Genomic DNA, 20,907 nt, shown 5'->3' with positions numbered 1-20,907 from the left:
TGTCGAATACCATATAGGTACATAACAGTGGTACAGTTTTAATACCCCACAAGGCTATCCCGGCTAGACTATTCAAGTTTTTAGGTAGCGCCAAACATACCCATATACTACTTTTTTTGCAAACACGATTGACAGAGCACTTCGCTGGGTACTCTGTGTAAGGGGGGCAGCAACCTGTGGCTTCTGGCCCTATAGACTTATCCTAAGCGCAGTTTTTTACCATGTGATACAGATTTGGCTTTTGGTCGCAGTGTACTACAGGCTGCCGTTTAAAGTCTGATGGCTATTATTGTTTGGCAGGGTGTCTCCCTCCCCTCAAGGCTATTGCTCTGGGACGTCTCAGTAGGTAATGAATATTATCCTAACTCTGTGTCCCAATGTGACATGATAAAGAAAATAGGATTTTTTTGTCATAATTACCTGTAAAATCCTTTTCTTTGAATACATCACGGGACACAGAGGTCCTTTGCCTCTTTTTTGAGGATTCAGTGCTTGCTACAAAACTGAAGTACTTCCTGTATGGGAGGGGTTATATAGGGGATCACTTCCTGTCTAAGACTCTGTCTACCAGTGTTCATTCACCTAGAGATGGTGTAGGTAATGAATATTAGCCTAACTTTGTGTCCCGTGATATATTAAAAAAAAAATTTTTTACAGGTAGCAAGTGCAGAGTTCTCTACTCACTTCTGACAGCTGACAAAATAAAAAATCCAGGCAGCCTGCCAAGTTTATCTCAACATCGGCAATAACTATAAACATTGTAACATTTTGTTCTTTAGATCTATTGCCTGTCCACTTCCTCCATGAATAATGACCATAGTAACACCTACAATTCCCAAAAATGTTAACTACATTTTAATTTGTCACATTCTTCACACTGTAATGATAGCAAAAATGTATCCACATTGCTATATAACTTGAGCAATGTTAACTTTTCTTATACCTTTAAAACTCAATAAAATGAATGAAACCGAAAAAAAAAAAACATGGAAAACCATAAATAAGAGCAAATAAGGACTTTCTGGGGATGTGGCGAGTCTATGGGGAGCAATTAACTGTAAAACTTCCTTGTTCTAGAGAGGAATATGTTAATGAGGAAGTAACAAGATGGTTACCAAAAAAGTGGAAGAGTTTCCCCAGGGGTTTTTTTTAGCAGTAAAGTATTTCTAAAACCATAATTAGTAAAAATTTTTTTTATTTATTTCAGACATAAAATTAATTTCATTTATACAATCATTATTGAATATAAATTCTGTTTGGCGATACAGACAACAACAAAAACCATCGCTCGTGGCTAACAGTACACCAAGAGATCCTAATTATACAGTAATATTGCTATCCACATGAATGCCCCATGAATACCCCAATACATTTCAACCCTTTTCAGTTCTGGCCTTCTTCAGGGGGATTTTTATTCTAAAGAGCTATATCAAAAAATTCTATTAAAGATTTTCTACAGTATACAAAACATATTTGGACATTTCATAATATTTAAAAATAAAAAATACATCTCCATACATTTGGTGAAATATTTACCATTCTGGGGATGGAAAAGTGGAGATGTGCCGCTCAGCCCGGGTTATTAAAAGCGGTTGCATTCGGTGGTCCCACAATGTCCGCACACTCCCTCCGCCCCCTCCAGGCAGGTCCATAGTTCACGGGGATTGCAAGGAGGCACGCTCTTGGACCCAGTGGGGAGGGTGTGGGGCGAGACACCTGTAATTCGATATTTGTAAAAATTAATGTACAGTCAGCAGGTGTTGGGTAAGTATTTCCCAATTATACCGCGACCATTGCTGTAGGATCACCAGGTGGGGGGGGGGGGGAGATGTGGGGAGGAGATGAGCACCTGCGATCAATAGGTATCTAATTTAAACACTACATAAAGGTGCAGCTCCCAGAGGATCATCAGGTGATCTCTGGAATGCTGCCAACAACATGCAGGAAGGTTTGGAGTAACAAGTAAACGCAACTGCTGGACATGCCAGACTGGAAGCAGTCTATATTATATTGAACATCTTATTTATCTACATACCGTATTTATCGGCGTATAACACGCACCGGCGTATAACACGCACCCCAATTTAGGAGGGAATTTTAAGGAAAAAAAACTTTTAGGAGGGAAGTTGAAGGGAAAAAAAACTTACATTTAAACGCCCATCATTGCAGCCTTCTCAGTGCAGCCATGTCAGTGCAGCCTTGTCAGTGCAGCCTTCCCCAGTGCAGCCTTCCCCAGTGCAGCCTTCCCCAGTGCAGCCTTGTCAGTGCAGACTGCCCCAGTGCAGCCTTGTCAGTGCAGACTTCCCCAGTGCAGCCTTGTCAGTGCAGACTTCCCCAGTGCAGCCATGTCAGTGCAGACTTCCCCAGTGCAGCCTTGTCAGTGCAGACTTCCCCAGTGCAGACTTCCCCAGTGCAGCCTTGTCAGTGCAGACTTCCCCAGTGCAGACTTCCCCAGTGCAGCCTTCCCCAGTGCAGCCTTGTCAGTGCAGACTTCCCCAGTGCAGCTTTCCCCAGTGCAGCCTTGTCAGTGCAGACTTCCCCAGTGCAGCCTTGTCAGTGCAGACTTCCCCAGTGCAGCCATGTCAGTGCAGACTTCCCCAGTGCAGCCTTGTCAGTGCAGACTTCCCCAGTGCAGACTTCCCCAGTGCAGCCTTGTCAGTGCAGACTTCCCCAGTGCAGACTTCCCCAGTGCAGCCTTCCCCAGTGCAGCCTTGTCAGTGCAGACTTCCCCAGTGCAGCTTTCCCCAGTGCAGCTTTCCCCAGTGCAGCCTTCCCCAGTGCAGCTTTCCCCAGTGCAGCTTTCCCCAGTGCAGCCTTCCCCAGTGATCCCAGCCATTCTGGGCTTCAAAATCACCGAGTAGGTTCGGATAGCTCCGCTCGGGACTACGAGTGGAGCCGAAAATGAACGACAGCCGCCGGAAAGAGCCGAGGACCGGCTCTGTGTCTTTCGGCGCCGGCGGCGCCATTTTCAAATCGCGGTCGGCGATTTTGAAAATGTGACAGGTCGGGATCGCAGGGGATCGGCGTATAACACGCACCTGCGATTTTCTCCTGGTTTTAAGGGGAAAAAAGTGCGTGTTATACGCTGATAAATACGGTATTTTTCATTATTTAGGGCTTTTACTATGTTACTAACATACTGATACTTCATATATATGGTTTTTATTCCCAATATTTTTAATACTTATTTACATTGTGATATATCCCTACTTATCAGGTACTTTATATTACACTTTCATTCACTATATATGGGATTTCCCTCACTAGCAAAGATAATAAGGATTTAACACTTTTTTCCTCTTTTTGCACATTCTTTGGCACTCAGTTTTTTGAATACACCATTTTGCCCATGTCTTTTTTCACATCAGACCCCATCACTTATGCACTTTCATATTCATCACTTTTTTTTTTTTTCCCCCCACATCAGACCCCATCACTTATGCACTTTGATATTCATCACCTCACCACTTTGCACCCTCACCCGTGTAATCTGCTTTATTAGGTAACAATACATAGTTTACTCACTTCAATTCATTATATATTATGATAAATCAAATAAATGAAAAAACTCAATACGAACAAATGAACATTAGTTGATATATTTCCAATACTTGATTTGAATACCAGCCAGTTTGGCATTACAAGGCAGCACTGAATACTTACCCAATACCTGCTGATTGTACATTCATTTTTACAAATAGCGAATTACAGGTGCCTCGCCCCACACCCTCCCTACTGGGTCCAAGAGCCTGGCTCCTTGCAAGCCCCGTGGACTATGGACCCGCCTGGAGGGGGCGGAGGGAGTGTGCGAACATTGTTGGACCACCGAATGCAACCGCTTTTAATAACCCTGGCTGAGCGACACATCTCCACTTTTCCATCCCCAGAATGGTAGATATTTCACCATATGTATGGATATGTATTTTTTTTTAAATAATATGAAATGTTCAAATATGTTTCGTATACTGTAGAAAATCTTTAATATAATTTTTTTGATATATCTGTTTAGAATAAAAATCCCCCTGAAGAAGACCAGAACTGAAAAGGGTCGAAATGCATTGGGGTATTCATGGGGTATTCATGTGGATAGCAATATTGCAATATAACTGTATAATTAGGATCTCCTTGGTGTACTGTTAGCCATGTGTGATGGTTTTTGTTGTTGTCTGTATCGCCAACCAGAACTTATATTCAATATTGATTGTATAAATGAAATTAATTTTATGTCTGAAATAAATAAAACATTTTTTTTACTAATTATGGTTTTAGAAATACTTTGCTGCTAAAAACCCCCCTGGGGAAACTCTTCCACTTTTTTGTAAATTTTGGGGTGTGCAGCTGTGTCAACTCATGGGACACAGAGCCTAAGTAATTACTTAATGCGTTATGGGCCACCTTCAGGTGTTGACAGTGGTATATTCACTCCCTATATAACTAGGGCTGGGGAAAAAATCGATTTAAATATTAAATCAAGTTGAGAGGTCAAATCAATTCAAAATTTAAGCAAATCAATTGTTTTAGATTTTTTTTTTTTTTTCACCGTGCCGGTCTTGAGGAGCTGCGGGCAGGAGTTTTTAGGCCGAAGCCATGGCCTTTGCCTAAAAACTCCTGCCTACAGCTCCCCAGGACTAGCGCTGACACCGTGGCGGTCCTGAGGAGCTGCGGGCAGGAGTTTTTAGGTGAGGCCTCGGCTTTGGCCTAGTCCATGAGGTCGGATGCCGTGGACTAGGCCAAAGCTGCTGCCTTGCCTAAAAACTCCTGCCCGCAGCTCCACAGGACCGGCATGGTGTCCAAAAGAAAAAACTCGATTTGAATCGTGAATCAAGTTTTTTTTTTTAAAAATCGCAATTTTTTATTTTTTTTTGAGAAAATCGCCCAGCTCTATCATGTATACAACCCAACAGCCAACTGAAGTAGCTTGCATGGCAGGGTGACAACACTGTTGTAAATTGTGGCTTAGGGTTGTCATCCTGCAACAGGAAGTGCTGCTGCTACTGGCAGGGCCTCCAGGTAAGTAACTTTGTAAAATACAGGGCATCCGGAAAGTTTTCGCATTGCTTCACTTTTTCCACATTTCGTTATGTTACAGCTTTATTCCAAAATGGATTAAATGGATTAATTTCCTCAAAATTCTACAAACAATACCCTATAATGACAACATGAAAGAAGTTTGTTTGAAATCTTTGCAAATTTATTAACAATAAAAAACAAAAAAATCCCATGTACATAAGTATTCACAGCCTTTACCATGACACTTACCTTTGAGCTCAGGTGCATCCTGTTCCCACTGATCATTCTTGAGATGTTTATACAACTTGATTGGAGTCCACCTGTGGTAAATTCGGTTGATTGTACATGATTTGGAAAGGCACACACCTGTCTATATAAGGTCCCACAGTTAACAATGCATGTCAGAGCACAAACCAAGCCATGAAGTTCAAGGAATTGTCTGTAGACCTCCGAGACAGGATTGTTTTGAGGCACAGATCTGGGGAAGGGTACAGAAAAATTTCCGCAGCATTAAAAGCCCCAATGAGCACAGTGGCCTCCATCAACCAGTAAATGGAAGAAGTTTGGAACCACCAGGACTCTTTCTAGAGCAGGCTGCCCGACAAAGCTGAGCGATCGGGGGAGAAGGGCCTTAGTCACAGAGGTGACCAAGAACCCGATGGTCACTCTGACAGAGCTCCAGCATTTCTCTGTGGAGAGAGAATAACCTTCCAGAAGAACAACCATCTCCACCAATCAGGCCAGACGTAAGCCACTCCTCAGTAAAAGGCACATGACTGGAGTTTGCCAAAAGGCACCTGAAGGACCTTGAGAAAAAAAATTCTCTGGTCTGATGAAGCAAAGATTGAACTCTTTGGCCTGAATGGCAAGCTTCCCGTCTGGAGGAAACCAGGCACTGCTTATCACCTGGCCAATACCATCCCTACAGTGAAGCATGGTGGTGGCTTCTGAAAATGCTGATTACCTGGCTGTGACCCAGAACAAGCATGGAGCCAAAGAAGCAGATCTCCTCCTAATCTGTGTATTTGTTATGGGTCAATGCAAGAGAAAGGCTCAGAGCCAGAGGATAAGCATGACAGCCAGGCAGCTCGGTTTTCCAGGAGGAGAGGTTAGCAGTGGCGGCCTGATGGTGATCCGAATTCCTTTAATGTGTATGTAATCCCCAAATCTATATTTATTATGTCTGGCATCAAGTCTCTGTATACAATTTTCTTAAAGTGGAACTAAACCCTTCTCTCCTTTACAGCCAGGGGAGCTGCCATCTTAGCCTCTGTTTGATCTGCAGCTGCCATAATGCTGCACATGTGATCAGTTATGGTACGAGCCAATTGATGGCTTGACAGTTCGGTTGAGAGCACAAGCAACTGTGTCAGTTAGCATTATTGAAATGTTTTGAATGTAACTGTTGGGAATCCATTAAATTGATGGGTTTAGGCCACTTTAACCACTTAAATACCAGGCACTTAGACACCTTCCCGCCCAGGCCAATTTTCAGCTTTCAGCGCTGTCGCAATTTGAATGACAATTGCGCGGTCATGCAACACTGTACCCAAACAAATTTTTTATCATTTTGTTCCCACAAATAGAGCTTTCTTTTGGTGGTATTTGATCACCTTTGCGGTTTTTATTTTTTGCGCAACAAATAAAAAAAGACCTAAAATTTTGAAAAAAAACGTTTTTCTTTGTTTCTGTTAAAAATTTTTGTAAATAAGTAAGTTTTCTTCTTCAATGACGGGCACTGATACGGCAGCACTGATGGGCACCGATGAGGTGGCACCAATGAGGTGGCACTGACGGGCACTGATGATGGGAACTGATAGGTGGCACTGATGGGCACTGATAGGTGGCACTGGTATGTGGCACTGATGGGCACTCATAGGTGGCACCGATGGGCACTCATAGGCGGCACTGATGGGCACTCGTAGGTGGCATTGATGGGTACTTATGGGTGGCACTGATAGGTGGCACGGATGGACACTGATAGGTGGGCACTGATGGGCACGGATGGGCACTGACAGGTGGCACCGATGGACACTGATGGGTGGCACTGATGACACTGATTAGTGGCACTGATGCCCCTAAGGGTGGCATTGCTGGGCATCACTGCAATATAATGGTGCCAATCAGTTCCCATTTGTGGGCACTGATTGGCATAGATTGGGCACTGACTGGGCACATTGGGCACATGTGGATGGCCATGGGGTACATACCTGGCCATCCACATGTTGCCCCCTCCCTGGTGGTCCTAGTGGCGATCCCTGGTGGTCCAGTGTGGTCATCTGAGGGGGGGCGCAGACCCCCCCTGTCAGGAGAGCCACCGATCGGCTCTCTTCTACTCTCGTCTGTCAGACGCGAGTGAGGAAAAGCCGATCAACGGCTCTTCCTATTGACATTGTGATCAGCCGTGATTGGACACGGCTGATCACGCATTAAAGAGCCTCCGCCGGAGGCTCTTTACCAAGATCGGTGGAGCGGTGTGTCAGGCGGCATGTTATCCTGCTGGACGTCATATGACGCCCAGTCAGGATAACTGAACCACCGCCCGTCATCTGCTATGGGTCGGGTGGGAAGTGGTTATAAGCAAATCCTTTTGTGTGAATCTTTTGCAGAGATTTTTACTGGAGATCCTACCAGTAACAGCACTTCCTGAAGGGGATTTACAATGCAAAGTCCCTGCTTTGCAATTAGCAGCAGCGTTGTCAGTCTGCTGTGTGCACTCTGCCATTTGCCCATTGGGCTGTCTATCATGTATACAACCCAACAGCCCACTGAAGTAGCTTACATGGCAGGGTGACAACGGTGATGTAAATTGTGGCTTAAGGTTGTCATCCTGCAACAGGAAGTGCTGCTGCTACTGGCTGGGCCACCAGGTAAGAAACTTTGTAAAATTCAAATAGTTTTTTTATAAACTTTATACAATGAGATATGATGTCAGATATACTCAATAATTGATTTTGGGTTTCCATACACTTAGGGCCCTTTGACACTGATCAGTTTTTGATGCACTTTTGTTGTTTAACCCCTTGGCGCCAACTCCCGCCGGTCCTTTAAAGGGTTTGCCTTGGCCAATTGTTAGGAGGTCAATTGATTTCCTCTCTAAATCTGGATTTGTTGCACCCTTTCTCTTCTGTTACTGGGTGGCACTATGCTAGTGACATTAGATAAGACAGGGGCTTTGCAAGCTCAGACATGAATGGATGAGGTGTCTCAGCCAATGGGCAGGGATTTTCTGTTGTCCCTTGGCCTGCTGGGAGAGCCAATTTATTTGAGTGGAGTCAGGTGATCGGGGGGTTCTGTGCCACCTGGACGGCTGTCTGGGTGGACGTGTGATGTGCTGCCCCGGGCTGCTAGGCCGGAAGCCTGAGGCCTATCCCGGGGACATTTGGCTGCTAGGCTGCCTGGGGGCCTTTCCAGGAGCGAGAGAGCAGCGTAGGGCTGGGATTGCTGGCTTGTAGTCCAACCAGAAGTAGCGGTTCAACCGGAGGGGGAACCAGCTGTGGCCGGAGTTAGAAGGGGTAGCTGTTGCCACTAAGGGACCATCCACCTTGTTACCAGAGACCACTGTGAGTAATCTGAAGCCAGTACCAGAGTAGTCTTCTCACCAGTCGGGGACAGTGAAGAAGTGGTAAAACTTCAGCGTGTGCCAAGCCAGGGACCCATCGGGACAGCAGAGGTGACGCTTGCGGAGCATCAGTGGGTGCCAAGCCAGGGACCTAGAGGGTCAGCAGGGGTGACGCTTGAAGAGTATCTGTGAGTGCCAAGCCAGGGACCCAGCAGGGAAGCTGGGGTGACGCTTGAGGAAGATACTGAGTGGAAGAGCTCAGGGGATCCAGTGGCTAAGGAAGAAGCAATCAAAGAGGTACTGAAACAGGACAAGAGAGCTGTATGAGAGATGTTGCAGGCATGGGTGTGCTGACAAAAGAAGCACTACAGAGGGATACTGGAGACCGACAATAACAGCAGTACAGGAGGGTAGGGGAGGCAGATGCTAGGAGCAGAGAAGAAATTAGAGACAGTACAAGACACCTGAGGCAGAAAACAGGAGCATATCAGGAATGCTGGAGACACACAAGTGGGGTAGTACAGTTGGGAACTGGTGGCAATATGGTGGAAGGCAGATGAGAGGAGCACTACTGGGGGTTCTGGCGGCAGACGAGAGGAGCAGTACAGCGGGGTTCTGAAGGCAGACAAAAAGATCAGTACAGCTGGGCACTGGAGGCAGGCAAGAGGAGTAGTACTGGTGGGCATTAGAGGCAGATGAGGAGTGGTACAGGTGGATACTGAAGGCAGGCAAGAGGGACAGTACAGGGACTGGAGGCAGAAGAGGGGTTAGAACAGGTGAGTGCTGGAGTCAGACACATGGACAGTAGAGGTGGGCATTTAGGAAGATTAGAGGGCCAGTACAGATTTGGGGCAGATTATAGGAGCAATATAGGTGGGCACTAGAGGCAGGTAAGACAGTACATGAGGGAGCTGAGGGGCTAAAGGAAGATGAGAAGAACAGCACAGTGGTGTAGTGGTTAGCACTCTCGCCTAGCAGTAAAAAGGGTCGCTGGTTCAAATCCCAACCACGACACTACCTGCCTGGAGTTTGCATGTTCTCCCTGTGCTTGCGTGGGTTTTCTCCGGGTACTCCGGTTTCCTCCCACACTCCAAAAACATGCTGGTAGGTTTATTGGCTTCTGTTCAAAAATTGGCCCTAGTATATGAATGCAAGTTGGGGACTTTGGATTGTGGGCTCCTTGTTGTAGGGACCAGTGTGGGTGTATGATGTATGTGTGGAGTGCTGCGTGAATTGGCAGTGCTATATGGGTACCTTAAATAAATAGGGATGATTGTAGATACACACCCACACTCACTTAGGTTGAACTGGATGGACTGGTGTCTTTATTCAACCTTACTAACTATGTATGTAAGAACAGTTCAGATAAAAAAAGTTTCTAAATATTAACAGGAGAAGCAATACAGAGCAGTGAAAATGATGGACCCGCATCCTTCCATATATTTATATAGATCCATAGACATTGAACTATAATGCCGGACTTCTCGTCTGAAAAAGATATGACGGCTTCTCTGATGGGATTCCACTCAAGTTTGCCTTGCATACACACGGTCACGCAAAAGTTCGCCTGAGCTTATGACTGTCAAGAACGCGGTGACCTACAACACTACGACAAGCCGAGAAAACGAAGTTCAATGCTTCCGAGCATGCGTCGAATTGTTTCCAAGCATACGTAGGAGTTGTGCGCGTCGGAATTGCCACAGACAATCGCATTTTCGGATAGGAACGTTTTCCAACCGAAAAATTAAGAACATGCTCTTAATTGTTTGCTGGCTGGAAAGAGCATACACACGGTCGCATTTTCCGCCGAAAAAATCTCATCAGTCTTTTGCGGGCCGAAATTCCGATCGTGTGTACGCGGCATTAGAAGTCATCGCTTTCATTCCTAAAAAATGCAGCTGTTCCAGGAAATGCATGGTGAAGGCACAGACAGGTGCATAAAATATTGGGAGAGGTTCATAGAACAGTGGGAAGTATTGGTGTTTTGCAGTGATGAAGCCTCATTTTATTTGAATGGTAAGGTCAGCCAGGACCATGCACCTTACTGGTCTGAAAAAATAAACAAACTGGATGACCAAAGAGCATTTTCAAACTGATATTTGGTGACAGATTAAATGGGCCATATTTTTTGATAGTAATCATGTAACAGTCAAAATGAACCTCCGTATACTACAATGTTTTCTTGTGTCTCAGATGACATTGGAAGGACATAAAATGTGGTTCCAGCAAGACGGAGCCTCACCCCACCTTGCTGTGAGAATTTTTTTAAACCAAACTTTCCAAAACAGGTGAATTGGAAGGAAAGATTCACTTGAATGGCCTCCTAGATCCCCAGACCTAACAACGCTTTGGGACACCATGTATAAATAAATAAATAATCATTTAAAACAAAATAAAAATATATAAATTAAAAGTGCTGGTGGTCAGTGGTGTATTTAGGTTTTGTGCTGCCCTAGGCCTGACTGAGCTTGCGCACCCCCTAATTTAAATATGACCCACCCCTTCCTGTCAAGGCCACACCCCTTTCTTTTAAAGATCCGCCCTGTCATCTTCATTGGAAGAGGACAGAGGGACGCCGCGGGAAGAGGACAGAGAGGCATGCAGCATCTTTTCGTTTGGTGGTAAGGGGATATGTGCTGGTTGCTTTGGGAGGGGAGGATCAGACCCCTCCCAAAGCACCCAGCACATATCCCCTTACCCCCCCTCCCCTCATCCATGTGTGCATTTGTTATCTGCCTCCTTCCCGGTTACTGTGTCCCCCTCCACTGTAAACTATACACAGACCTCAGAGCAGAAGCGCGGCTCTTACACTGAAGTCGTGTCCCTCCTCTGTGGCTCCTTCTCCTCCTGGCTGTGTACACTAGAACATTGGAGCTGAGAAGGAGGAGGAGCTGAGGAGTGTGTGTGGCTGACAGTGGGGAGAGAGGTGGTGGCTGCTACGGAAAGCCGATCGCCGCTTGTGGGATCCTGGGTGGCAGATGTCCTGGGTGCCCACGCTAGCGCACTCTGGCTGCCAGTTACCGAAGCTCAGTGCTGGAACTTGTTGTGGGCTCTGGGACAGTGGCGTCACTAGGTTTGGTGTCACCTGGAGCTGTAAAAATTGTGTCATCCCCCTTAATTTTTTGACTGGAGGCCCAGCGTTGGAGCTCATTGTGGCGGTCAACAAGGCCCAGAGGATATCAGGTTAGGCACTTCCTAATGGCTCAGTCCCTGGGAACAGTAATGAATAATGGCCAACAGACCCGGTGAAACCGCAACAGTGATCCCTCCGGCTGGACGTTCGCTCACTCTGGGTTGCCCAGGCTGACTCTGGTCAGTAGTGTAGCATGTCTGTACCCCGGCAGTGGCTTCATCTTTCTCCCCCTCTGGTGGTGCGGGTACAGCGTGGCTCTCTGGTGGTGCGGGTACAGCGTGGCTCTCTGGTGGTGCGGGTACAGCGTGGCTCTCTGGTGGTCCGGGTACAGCGTGGCTCTTTGTCGGTGCGGGTACAGCGTGGCTCTTTGGTGGTGCGGGTACAGCGTGGCTCTCTGGCGGTGCGGGTACAGCGTGGCTCTCTGGCGGTGCGGGTACAGCGTGGCTCTCTGGCGGTGCGGGTACAGCGTGGCTCTCTGGCGGTGCGGGTACAGCGTGGCTCTCTGGTGGTGCGGGTACAGCGTGGCTCTCTGGTGGTGCGGGTACAGCGTGGCTCTCTGGAGGTGCGGGTACAGCGTGGCTCTCTGGTGGTGCGGGTACAGCGTGGCTCTTTGGTGGTGCGGGTACAGCGTGGCTCTCTGGTGGTGCGGATACAGCGTGGCTCTCTGGTGGTGTGGGTACAGCGTGGCTCTTTGGTGGTGCGGGTACAGCGTGGCTCTCTGGTGGTGCGGGTACAGCGTGGTTCTCTGGTGGTGCGGGTACAGCGTGGTTCTCTGGTGGTGCGGGTACAGCGTGGCTCTCTGGTGCGGGTACAGCGTGGCTCTTTGGTGGTGCGGGTACAGCGTGGCTCTCTGGTGGTGCGGGTACAGCGTGGCTCTCTGGTGGTGCAGGTACAGCATGGCTCCCTCTTTGGCTTCCCCCAGCACAGTACTCTCTTTTTCTCCTCTAACACCCCCCCTCAGCAGAGTGCATGCATGCTGGGGGCTGTAGCATGTCTGTGGGGGCTACTTTTCCCATGATGCCCCCCAGAGTCTTCTGATTGGCCCTCTGCTGTGGCCAATCATGGGGAGGAAAACAGCGGTCAGGAAGCTGGGCGACGGCGCAGGGAAACCAATTAGAGCCGCTCTCTCTTCTCCCTTAGGCTGACAGAAAGGGGAGGGGGGGCGAGCGGGGGAGTTCTCTGGTAAATGGAGCAGCAGATCTGTGACAGGGAGAGGAGAGATGCGGGTTGTCAGGGGAGGGGGGGCGAGCGGGGGAGATACACAGACAACCCGCATCTCTCCTCTCCCTGTCACAGATCTGCTGCTCCATTTGCCAGAGAACTTCCCCACTCGCCCCCCCTCCCCTTTCTGTCAGCCGAAGAGAGAAGAGAGAGAGAGCGGCTCTAAGTGGTTTTACCGTGCTGCCGCCCAGCTTCCTGACCGCTGTTTCCCTCCCCATGATTGGCCACAGCAGAGGGCCAATCAGAGACAGAATCACAGCTTTACGGAGGGGCGGCTTGACGGCACCCGGGACGCCACTGTACTGCACTGCTAAGCTGTACTCCCTGCTGTGCGGGAGTCGGGAAGAGGGCGCCGCTGCCATTTTCGGGGGGGGGGCGGCTTTCTGCCGCCCCCCCGCACAGTGCCGCCCTAGGCCTGGGCCTTGTTGGCCTAGGCCAAGACACAGCACTGCTCAGAGATGCTGCTTGTGAATCATACCAGCCCTCCCTGAGTCACTCAACCCTGACCCACTAAAAAAACACATTTACCTACACTAACAAAAATCTTTACACTAGCACTCTAGCAATGCTAGGGGATGCTACATACTCACTGTCCTCTCCTTGCTCCCACTTCTCCCAGGTGGTGGTGCCAAACACATTGCACTGTTGAAGGGATCCTTCCTGAGCCAGCCTGAGCCTCCAGCCTGTGGGCCCCCCCCTAGACCTAGAGAGCCCCATAAGACCCCTCAGCACGCCATCTCCGTCTTCCATCTGACTCCCTTTGCCAGCCTGACTCATCCATACTTAAGGGCTGGCTTAACCCCCTGCCAAGCCCACTGCCTGGGGATTGGCCAAGCTCCCCTGAGTATTCAGGTCAACCCTCATGGCCTCCACCCTCTAGTTTCCAGAATGTTCTTCAACTTTTCAGAACCAGGGGGAGGCACCAGAGACCTGCCTGCATGAGTGATCCAGCCCTGAACTTAAGTAAGCCCTGACCAAGATTTCATGACGTAGACCTAAGCCAGACTATGTTTTACCTTTACCTACACTAGAGAGTGCTACACCTCTCAAAATTATTGAATGACAAAGGCAAACGTTCTTTCTTGTGTATAATTTCTATGTCCATTGCCACCTTCTGGGTCATTATTTGCTTCTGATCATGCTTGTTTTTCTATATTCGATTATTTCCATATGATTACTGTACACATTGTGCAACAATCCAACGTTGTGTTCACGTATAATAAAAAATTTGTAGCTTGCACCTTCCTTTTTTTTCCCGCCTGAACCAGTTAGAATCAGCTATCGAAAGCACTATACTAACAACCAAATAATTGACCGATCATTTCTCGTACCAAATTTTTATTTTCTGATTTGATTATAGTGTGTACCCATCCTTACTAAGCTCTGGCGCAAATGCCCTTGCAGAGTGCAACTGTACTTGCAAACTGCACAGTCTATTTGCACTTTGCATGTCCATCTTGGCATGAAATAAGTGTGAAATAAGTTTAGTAGGAAGGACCCAATTTTCATACCATTAGGCATAGAGTCAAGCTGGACTTGTGCACACATTCGAGTAAATCCAAGGATTACCACCAGCTATCTGCACATTGGTTCCTAGCGAGACTGTTCGTTTACATCTACATCATATCAACACAGACTTCAGCATTGCTCTCTCCTTTAGCGGGGTCACACGGGTCCTTACCCTCCATTTGAAGGGAGAACTAGGGCCTCAGGAGGGATAGATATAGTGGAGTGGGGTTCAGGGTCCTTGAGTTGGGGGGGTTTGGCTGGTGGCTGTTGATGTGTAGGGGGTGAGTTGTGAGTGGGGGGGATGGTTGTAAGGGGGACTCCCTTTGGTGAGTTACACTTCACCGTTGTGAATTGATTTTTTACGTCCATATACTTTAATAAACTGCTTTTTGTAGCTTTATCCTTCTGGTGTTTTTGTTAGATATGTATCATTTTGATGCACCTCCCCATAATAGGGTCTGACACATTTTAGGATTACTACTCCCAGTATCTATACTTACAAACCACAGTGCAGCGCTACAAAATGTGACAAATCAACAACAGTAAGTGGTATAATATAGCCAATATCCTGTAAATGATGATAAATAAATTCACTTGTAATGAAGAGTGAATCGAAAAGGGAAAAAAAAATACAATAAATCAAAATAAACTAATTGAATCCAAAGTGTATAAATGTCATAAAACTAGTCCAAATAGTCCATCCTAAAAGGTCACCGTGGAATAAAGTGATGTATACAAAATTAGTGACCAGTGAAGTCACTCTGTGATCCATCACCGTATGTTACCCATGCAAACTTACCAGAGCATATGGACTCACATGGTATAGAGTCAAAACAGGCTTGTGTGGTTGCAAACCACCATCTCCATTCATATAGATGGCAGTTTCTAAGCAAGTACGCATACAGATCCCCATTCCGCAATTCATTTAGATGTCATAGGGAAACAATGAATATGCCCACATAGTGTAAAGCCACCGAATGTAGCTTATTACAAAAGAATACTAAACACAGGGTAAAAAGAATATATATTTTTCAGTGGACATATGCAGTTATAAGAAATATATTCCCCTGAGTTACAGTATATGTATACATATGTATGTTTTACTTGATTATTCTATATTTCCATTATATATATATTTTTTTGTTTCTTCTTTTTTCTTTTGTTGTTCTGTATACCAAATTTTTTTGGTGCATTTTACTTATTATCTATATATTATTTCTTATACACAAACATTCTTTATATTTGGTCATTTTCACGATGTAGGTTAAGGTCTTTAGTCTGTTTGTCTTTCATTGGTGCCTATCTGTATTTTTGTGGGTATTGATGTCCTATAAATTCATATATACTAGCCTTTATATTTAGTATTTATTAATGGTATGTTATATGTAAAGTTATCCCTGATAATAATGTTTTTAAATACAATGTTTTACATAGCATAGATAGGGAGTGTCTTCACTGACACCTCCCACACTTGTGTGTGCAGATGGTGGTGGTGGTGGTGGTGGGGGGGGGGCTATTAAAGGATTGTCAGTGAAACACTTCAGGGTTATGAGTAAGCACAATGTAACTGTGTGAAACACGTCAACCTCTATACCAGCTATTGCTCCTGCGATGTGTGTCTATCAGGAACCATGAATAAGACCGAGACAGAAGTATAGTTAAATCACACTTGTTTAATAATAAAAATAAGGTAAACAGAGTAAGCGTAGTCAAAACAAGCCAAAGTTCAGTAACCGGATCGGGTAGTCAGCCAAGCAAATGTCAGAGAGCCAGAGATAAACGTAGTAGTACAGCAAGCTGGATCAGGAGCCAGAAGAAATGTCAGCCAAGCAAGTCTTCAACAGGAACGCAGGAGAAAGTGTCTGTGATGTTGACAAAGGCGAAGGCAGAGATCAAGTGAGCTGGACGACTTTAAGTGGGCAGGACTGATGAGCAGAATCAACAACAGCTGGGTAACTGTGAAGAGCAAGGGGAGCTGGCATTTAGCTGACAGCTCAGAGAAGGAAGGGCTGAGCCCAGCCCTGACAGTGTCATACATTTTATTTGGATCATGCAGTAAAAAAGACTATGGTATATCGGTGTGCAGCCACATTCTTTCACATTGTTATCGTATGGCTGGCTAGCCGAGGCGTGCACCTGTAAGAGGAGTCCCACCCATTCACTTTCACTTGGATCTACTCACCTCACCTGGAGCAGCGGCCTCTTTGCTTTCATTACCAGGGTAAAAAGAATGACAGCGCTTATCAATTTCATCAATCCCGGGAGTCTCGCAGATCACTTCCTGGTTCTAAAAATGTGATGACGTCACTGGCTCCACCCAATGCGTTTTGTCACAACTGATGTCGTCTGGGTGTCAGGGCTGGGCTCAGCCCTTCCTTCTCTGTGCTGGCCGCTCAGCTGTCGGCTAATTGCCAGCTCCTATCTCTCCACAGTTACTCAGCTGTTGATGATATCCTGCTCGTCAGTCCTGCCTTCTTAAGCCTTCCAGCCCAGAGGATCTCTGCCTTCACCTTAGTCAACATCACAGAGACTATCTCCTGCATTCCTGTTAAAAGACTTGCTTGGCTGACATCCATTCTGGCTCCAGATCCTACTTGCTGTTTTACTACGCTCATCTCCGGCTTCCTGACATTTGGCTTGTCTGACTATCTGTTCCGGTTCCTGAACTCTGGCTATGTTTTGACTACGTTTCTTCTATTTACTTTTATTATTAACCACTTGCCTTCCAGGCACGAACACCCCCTTCCTGCCCAAGCCATTTTTCAGCTTTCAGCGCTGTCGCACTTTGAATGACAATTGCATGGTCATATTACACTGTACCCAAACATTTTTTTTATCATTTTCTTCACACAAATAGAGCTTTCTTTTGAAAAAAAATAGTTTTTTTACTTTTTTTCTGTCAGTAAATTTTGTAACTAAGTAATTTTTCGCCTTCACTGATGTGCGCTGATGAGGCGGCACTGATGGGCAATGATAGGCTGAACTGGTGGGCATTGATGAGGTGGCACTTATGGTCACTGATGAGGTGGCACTGATGAGGAAGCACTAATATGCCACATTTATGGGCACTGATAGGTGGCACTGATATGTGGCATTGATGAGCACTGATAGGCGGCACTGATGGGCACTGTTAGGTGGCACTGATGGGCACTAATAGGCGGCATTGGTGGGCACTAATAGGCGGCAGTGGTGGGCACTGAGAGGCGGCACTGGTGGGCACGGATAGGCAGCATGGATAGGCGGTACAGATGGGCACTGATGGGTGACACTGATGGGCATTGATGGACAGCAGTGATGGGCAATGATGGGCAGCACTGATAGGCGGCACTAATTGCCAGCACTGACTGGCATGGCTAATGGGCACTGATTTGTGGCACTTGTGGGCAGTGTGGGCACTGATTGCTGCCACTGGTGGGCTCTGATCAATGCTATTGGTGGGCACTGTATGCTGGCATTGGTGGGCATGGCATTTTATTCATTTGTGGCACTTTATTAATATCTTGTAATCAGGGCACTGATGATCAGTGCCCTGATTACTTCCCTAGCTGTCCCCCTGTGAGGAGATGCCGCTGATCGGCTCTCCTCTCCTCGCACTTTGTCAGCGTGAGGCGAGGAGTGCCGATTTCCGGCATCTCCGTGTTTACATGTGACCGACTGTGATTGGGCACAGCCGATCACATGGTTGAAGAGTCGCGGGCGCAGCTCTTTACACAGATCGGTGTTGCACCGTGTCCTAGCAACACAGTGCGGCCACGATCGCCAACGGTGCGCGCCCCTGCGGGCCCAGAACAAGAGCTGCACCGCCCCGCTGTCATATGACGGTGGGCCGGAGGCAACTGGTTAAACAAGTGTGATTTAACTGTACTTCTGTCTCGGTCTGATTTCATGGTTTCTGACAGTAGGCGAAGGCCATGAATTCAGAAGATACAGTCAATCCACTTGTTGGTAATATTTTTTCCAGATTGGATGAGTAAGATCAGTTTGCCATGGCTTTACAAATGCTCCTGAGTCGCATGGCTGACCTGGAATCTCCCACTGTGGCTGCTTTGGTACAACCTGTGTTGCAGGCCGTCCCTACTGCTGCGCCAGTCTCTGTGCAGGCACCCGCCTTGAATATTACCTCTAAAAGAGGTATGTCTGGTTCTGCTCCGCTTTCCCAGCAATTTGGGAGTGATCCAGTCCAATGCAGAGGGTTTCTCAACCAGGTTTAGATATAGTTTGAGATGCTGCCCCAGGCGTTTCTCACAGACAGAAGCAAAGTAGGTCTCATGATATCTATGGGAGACGCAAAAACCTGTTGTGTTGAGTTACCCTGAGTTTGTGGCCTCCTTTAAAAGGGTATTTGACGTTCTCGCATGCTCCGCTTCTGCTGCCAAGTGACTCATGTCCATCAAACAGAGTACGAGAACTGTTGCAGACTACGCCATTGAATTCCGTACTCTGGCAGCAGAGGTTGCTTGGAACTATGAGGCTCTAGTGGCTGCTTTTTCTCCATGGTCTCTCGGATTCTATCAAGAATGAGATAGCAGCTCGCAATATACCCACTGAGCTGGAGAAGTTGATCACGTTTTCCATCCTCATTGACTCCAGACTCAGAGAAAGACTCTCTTTTAAGGAGCGCTTGCGGAAGCCTCCTGTACGTTTGCCTCCAAGCTTTGCAGTCCCACCCATACCTCTCTCAACTCCCATGCCTCCTGTTACCGAGTCGGTCAGTGAAGATGAACCCATGCACTTGGGCTTCACACGTCTCTCTGTGGATGATAGAGCCTTTAGGAGGATGGAGAGATTGTGCCTTTATTGTGGCCAGGCAGGTCACTTTTTGAAGTCTTGTCCTACCTGTCCAGGGAACGTCCGAACCTTGAGGTCCTGTCATGGACAGACCTTAGGTGGCGTTGTTTCATCCCCAGCTATCCAGAAGGATAAGCCCCTGGTTTCTGTCACCCTTTCCTGGGCTGAGTCGTCTGTCGAGTTACAGGCTATAATCGACTCTAGGGCTGCAGGCCTGTTCATTGATGCTGCCTTTGTATCAAAGCACTCAATTCCGCTGCAGTTGTGTGACACTCCACTTGCCATTGAGGTTCTTGACGGGAGACCTCTACAGCCTGCCCATGTAACTCATGAGGCAGTTCCATTGTCTATGGCCGTAGGGGCTCATCACCTTGAGATAATCCAATTCCAAGTTATTTCCTCACCTAAGTTTCTGCTGGTTATTGGTTATTCTTGGTTACAGAGGCACAACCCCTCTTTTGATTGGCTCCATGTTGAGGTTCTCTCCTGGTCGCCACAATGCAGTAAGTGAAGTGAGCTGGGACGCAGGAACGGAATGCTCCGTGATGTGCCTCGTTGTACTGGTGTCCTCACTTCCGGGAACGGGGTCAAGCGGGCGGTGCTTCGCGTTCGGAGCATGCGTGCTCCTTCATATATAGCCTAAAGAAGGAGCATGCATGCTCCGAACGCGAAGCACCGCCCGCCTGACCCTGTTTCCGTAAGTGAGGACACCAGTACAACGAGGCACATCACAGAGCATTCCGTACCTGCGTCCCAGGTACCCGGAAGTGCTGAGTACCCACAGCACCGCCGGCAAGCCCCAGGACTCCAGACACAGGACACCCTCCACCGGCCCGTAATATTCTACCACCCGGGAACATGCGGATGACCATATGCTATTTCATTATATGCTGGAAATTATCTGCCCAAATGTGAGTGTTTTTAATCCACTTTAATAAATTTGTTGTTAAACACGTTGCATTTAGAGAGCGCCGTCCTTTTTTTCCTGTCTTGTTCCAGAGCTCCTTCTAGCTTGTATGGACTGGCAGCCTTCTACATTTTCAGCATTTTATTATCCTTACATGGACTAATGCTTGGACTTGAAGTGAAACTTTTTAAATTACACACCAAGTTCTTAATGCCAGACTCTGTTTATTCCCCTCCTACCCCCTACCCCCCCACTTTATCCCCTATCATATGTATTCAGCTTTATCCCGAGTGCGCCATATAAACCCTTTGTCTGCCCATTTTTTTCAGTATCTCTTTCTTTATTGGCCTTTTCTCCTCTTTTTTTCTTTTCTACCTCTTGCTGAGTCTGGAGTCCTATTATAAACCCTGAAAATTAACCTTTTAGCTTAACCATACGTCCTTGAATCCCAGTCAACTTCCTGGGTTTTTATGGCCTGGGGATCCTTCCCTCTGTTGTGTCAGCTCACTATGTAACTGAGGCCATAATGAACCTTTGCTGAGCTTTTTCTATGTACATATGACCTCAATGTTTCCGATGCTGTACGATACTTTGTCATGACTGGTGACCTACTGTGTATTGTTATGTATGCTCTGCTGAAGGACGAAATAAAAATGTAAAATTAAAGAAAACTAACAAAAAAACAATGCTACTGATCCACTTGTCATTATGATTTTGCGCCCTTCAAGGCACTGAAAAGATCCACAAGGTAATGATGACAATTCTTATAACTCCAAG

This window comes from Aquarana catesbeiana, linkage group LG10 (assembly GCF_042186555.1).
Source record: "Aquarana catesbeiana isolate 2022-GZ linkage group LG10, ASM4218655v1, whole genome shotgun sequence".
Taxonomy (NCBI): Eukaryota; Metazoa; Chordata; class Amphibia; order Anura; family Ranidae; genus Aquarana; species Aquarana catesbeiana.
The sequence above is the reverse complement of the archived record's forward strand: the minus strand, read 5'-3'. Positions refer to the sequence as shown.